Genomic DNA, 5,000 nt, shown 5'->3' with positions numbered 1-5,000 from the left:
AATCCCTATCACGAAGGAGATTCAACGGGTTTCCCAACCCTTTCGGGCCAGGGAGAAAGCCACGCTGATTCCTTCAGTGTAGCGCGCGTGCGGCCCCGGACATCTAAGGGCATCACAGACCTGTTATTGCTCAATCTCGTGTGGCTAAACGCCACTTGTCCCTCTAAGAAGTTAGCGCCGACGCGTGAAGGATCGGCGAACTATTTAGTAGGCTAGAGTCTCGTTCGTTATCGGAATTAACCAGACAAATCGCTCCACCAACTAAGAACGGCCATGCACCACCACCCACTGAATCAAGAAAGAGCTATCAATCTGTCAATCCTTACAGTGTCCGGACCGGTGAGTTTTCCCGTGTTGAGTCAAATTAAGCCGCAGGCTCCACTCCTGGTGGTGCCCTTCCGTCAATTCCTTTAAGTTTCAGCTTTGCAACCATACTTCCCCCGGAACCCGAAAACTTTGGTTTCCCGGAAGCTGCCCGCAGAGTCGATGAAGCAACACCAGCGAATCGCTAGTTGGCATCGTTTATGGTCAGAACTACGACGGTATCTGATCGTCTTCGAACCTCTGACTTTCGTTCTTGACTAATGAAAACATGCTTGGCAAATGCTTTCGCAGTTGTTCGTCTTGCGATGATCCAAGAATTTCACCTCTTAACACCGCAATACGGATGCCCCCGTCTGTCCCTCTTAATCATTAACCTCGTGTTCCGAAAACCAGCAAATCGAAACCGAGGTCCTAGTCCATTATTCCATGCACATTATTCAGGCAACGTGCCTGCTTTGAACACTCTAATTTCTTCAAAGTAAACGTTCCGGCCACCCAAAACGCTCAATGAAGAGCACCATGGGCTGAACAACCGGGAAGCGTAGGGATGGGAAACAAAACACACAGTGACCGCGCGAGGCGGACCGTGCGCCCATGCCTGAGATCCAACTACGAGCTTTTTAATCGCAAAACTTTAGTATACGCTATTGGAGCTGGAATTACCGCGGCTGCTGGCCACCAGACTTGCCCTCCAATAGATCCTCGTTAAAGGGTTTAAAGTGTACTCATTCCAATTACGGAGCCTCAAAGAGTTCCGTATTGTTATTTTTCGTCACTACCATCCCCGTGCCAGGAGTGGGTAAGTTGCGCGCCTGCTGCCTTCCTTGGATGTGGTAGCCGTTTCTCATGCTCCCCTCTCCGGAATCGAACCCTGATTCCCCGCTACCCGTTGCTCACATGGTAGGCAGATCACGTACCATCGTCATTTGATAGGGCAGACATTTGAAAGATGCGTCGCCGGCTCGAGGCCATGCGATCGGCACAAAGTTATCCAGAGTCACCAAAGGACGGGCAGAACCCGACTGGCTTTGAACTAATAAAAGCGCTCTTTCCCCGAGGGGTCGGAGCTGGTCGGCATGTATTAGCTCTAGAATTACCACAGTTATCCAAGTAAATTTGGATCATCTAAGGAACCTCGACTGATTTAATGAGCCATTCGCGGTTTCACCGTACGAGGGTGTGAACTTAGACATGCATGGCTTAATCTTTGAGACAAGCATATGACTACTGGCAGGATCAACCAGAATGCAACCCGTATTCTGCGTGCCCCGGGAGACGGTTGCAGCGCCAGTTGGGACCGCTGCTCACAGAAACGAGGGCTGAGCTCTTTCCGTGGGCGGTCCGCGGCAGCACTATCAACTGAAACCACCGGACAACAGATTCAGGGCCTGAGAGTGCAACGAATCCATCGGTCTCGGCGGGAGGCGCGCCAAGAAGAAGAAGGAGGAGGAGGAGACCCAGACCGGACGGACCGGTCCCCACCCTTTCTTCCTCCTCGACACCGGTCTCCCGCCCCGTTTCCACGTGCCGGACGAGCCCGGTTAGAGACGGGCGCGCCCTTGACGAGATGAAGCAGGCGTTACGCTTTGGGACGCCGAAGGGGCTGGGGAGCACCAACGACCGTCAGTGAGGGAGGAGAGAAAACGCTTCTCTCGACCCGTCGTCAGCGAACGCACCGAACCTTTACGGACCGTGAGGACGCCGGCCGACAAGCCGAGCCCGGCAAAGGAAGCCCGGCGAGGCGGCCGATGCGCGTTCACACTTGGGACGCGCAGGCGGGAAGCTCGGCAGCCGGGCGGGTAGCCTGCGGGGAGCTGGTGGGGCTACCCGAGGACTCCCGTCCCCCGACTCGGGCCTCGCACGCCGAGCGGTCGCTAGCTTGCCAGTGCAAAAGACAGAAGCGCGGGGGCAGTAAAGCCCAGGCGGACGGGTCGACCGTTGCCGGCTGTGCGCCGACCGAGCAGCGAATCCGCCACGCCACGCGCGTCCCCACAACCAGGGTGTCGCATAAGGCGCTGCGAAGGTGGACCCTTGATCCCACATTGGGCAGAGCCTGAGTTGAGGCCCCCCAAGCACGTGCCCTGGGGACCAGACGTTGAGGAGTAGGCCTTTTTTTGAGGGCCCAGAAGTATTTTGGCAATTGTAGCGAGGTTTTGGAGTTTTATCCACAACCTTTACCTGCCTTTTTTTCTTTTTTTCCTTTTTTCTCTCTCGAGCATGCCAAAGTTGATAGAAAACGCGGTTCGGCATGGACGGAGCAGGCGTTGAGGGAGTTAGGCCTTTTTTTGAGGGCCAGAAAGTATTTTGGCAATTTTTTACTTTTTTATCCACAACCTTTACCGCCCTTTTTTTCTCTCGAGCATGCCAAAGTTGAGAGAAAACGCCGCTTTGGCATGGACGGGAGGAGGTGTGGAGGAGTAGTCCCATTTTTGAATGGCAGCGGAAAGATTTTGGCAATTGTAGCGAGGTTCTTCGGACTTTTATCCACAACCTTTACCTGCCTTTTCCTCAGCGAGCATGCCAAAGTTGAGAGAAAACGCCCTTCGCCATTGACGGGACCAGGACGTTGACGACTACGTCTTTTCTTTTTTTCACGGCGCCTGAACGATTTGGGCAATTCTCCACAGCGCGTTTACTTTTTATCCACAACCTTTACCTGCCTTTTCCTCAGCGAGCATGCCAAAGTTGAGAGGGAAAACGCCGTTTGGCATGGACAGGAGCAGGCGTTGACGACAGGTCTTTTTTTTGGTCTTTTTTTTTCACAGCGCGGAAGGATTCAGGCAATTCTCCAAAGCCGGTTACTTTTATCCACAACCTTTACTGGACCTTTTTTTTCTTTTTTTCCTTTTTTCTCTCTCCGAGCATGCCAAAGTTGATGAAAACGCGGTTCGGCATGGACGGGAGCAGGCGTTGAGGAGTAGGCCTTTTTTTGAGGGCCCAGAAAGTATTTTGGCAATTTTTTACTTTTTTATCACAACCTTTACCTGCCTTTTTTTCTCTCCGAGCATGCCAAAGTTGAGAGAAAACGCCGTTTGGCATGGACGGGAGGAGGTGTGGAGGAGTAGTCCATTTTTGAATGGCAGCGGACAGATTTTGGCAATTGTAGCGAGGTTCTTCGGACTTTTATCCACAACCTTTACCTGCCTTTTCCTCAGCGAGCATGCCAAAGTTGAGAGGAAAACGCCGTTTGCATGGACAGGAGGCAGGCGTTGACGACCAGTCTTTTTTTTGGTCTTTTTTTTTCACAGCGCCGGAAGGATTCAGGCAATTCTCAAAGCCGGTTACTTTTTATCCACAACCCTTTACTGGACCCTTTTTTTTCTTTTTTTCCCTTTTTTTCTCTCTCCGAGCATGCCAAAGTTGATAGAAAACGCGGTTCGGCATGGACGGAGCAGGCGTTGAGGAGTAGGCCTTTTTTTGACGGGCCCAGAAAGTATTTTGGCAATTTTTTACTTTTTTTATCCACAACCTTTACCTGCCTTTTTTTCTCTCCGAGCATGCCAAAGTTGAGAGAAAACGCGTTTGGCATGGACGGGAGGAGGTGTGGAGGAGTAGTCCATTTTTGAATGGCAGCGGAAAGATTTTGGCAATTGTAGCGAGGTTCTTCGGACTTTTATCCACAACCTTTACCTGCCTTTTCCTCAGCGAGCATGCCAAAGTTGACGAGGAAAACGCCGTTTGGCATGGACAAGGAGCAGGCGTTGACGACCAGGTCTTTTTTTTGGTCTTTTTTTTTTCACAGCGCCGGAAGGATTCAGGCAATTCTCCAAAGCCCGGTTACTTTTATCCACAACCTTTACTGGACCTTTTTTTTCTTTTTTTTCTTTTTTCTCTCTCCGAGCATGCCAAAGTTGATAGAAAACGCGGTTCGGCATGGACGGGAGCAGGCGTTGAGGAGTAGGCCTTTTTTTGAGGGCCCAGAAAGTATTTTGGCAATTTTTTACTTTTTTATCCACAACCTTTACCTGCCTTTTTTTCTCTCCGAGCATGCCAAAGTTGAGAGAAAAACGCCCGTTTGGCATGGACGGGAGGGAGGTGTGGAGGAGTAGTCCATTTTTGAAGGGCAGCGGAAAGATTTTGGCAATTGTAGCGAGGTTTTCGGACTTTTATCACAACCTTTACCTGCCTTTTCTCAGCGAGCATGCCAAAGTTGAGAGAAAACGCCCTTCGCATTGACGGGACCAGACGTTGACGACTACGTCTTTCTTTTTTTCACGGCGCCTGAACGATTTGGGCAATTCTCCACAGCGCGTTTACTTTTTATCCACAACCTTTACCTGCCTTTTCCTCAGCGAGCATGCCAAAGTGAGAGAAAACGCCCGTTTGGCATGGACAGGAGCAGGCGTTGACGACCAGGTCTTTTTTTTGGTCTTTTTTTTTCACAGCGCCGGAAGGATTCAGGCAATTCTCAAAGCCGGTTACTTTTATCCACAACCTTTACTGGACCTTTTTTTTCTTTTTTTCCTTTTTTTCTCTCTCCGAGCATGCCAAAGTTGATAGAAAACGCGGTTTCGGCATGGACGGGAGCAAGGCGTTGAGGAGTAGGCCTTTTTTTGAGGGCCCAGAAAGTATTTTGGCAATTTTTTACTTTTTTATCCACAACCTTTTCCCTGCCCTTTTTTTCTCTCCGAGCATGCCAAAGTAGAGAGAAAACGCCGGTTTGGCATGGACGGGAG

General features: G+C 50.7%; 1 non-coding gene across 1 annotated transcript in view; it reads right to left on the bottom strand.

The window, feature by feature from the left end:
- Positions 1 to 1,571, bottom strand: part of LOC143278294 (small subunit ribosomal RNA) — a 1,830-nt gene extending 259 nt beyond the window's left edge. The window contains exon 1 of the ribosomal RNA XR_013053947.1: positions 1 to 1,571. This exon is cut by the window's left edge and continues 259 nt beyond it. This is a non-coding gene — a ribosomal RNA (small subunit ribosomal RNA).
- Between the last annotated feature and the right edge of the window lie 3,429 nt (positions 1,572 to 5,000).

The sequence above is a fragment of the Babylonia areolata genome, unplaced genomic scaffold (assembly GCF_041734735.1).
Source record: "Babylonia areolata isolate BAREFJ2019XMU unplaced genomic scaffold, ASM4173473v1 tig00006366, whole genome shotgun sequence".
Classification (NCBI taxonomy): domain Eukaryota; kingdom Metazoa; phylum Mollusca; class Gastropoda; order Neogastropoda; family Buccinidae; genus Babylonia; species Babylonia areolata.
This window is presented reverse-complemented; position numbering and strand designations above follow the sequence as displayed.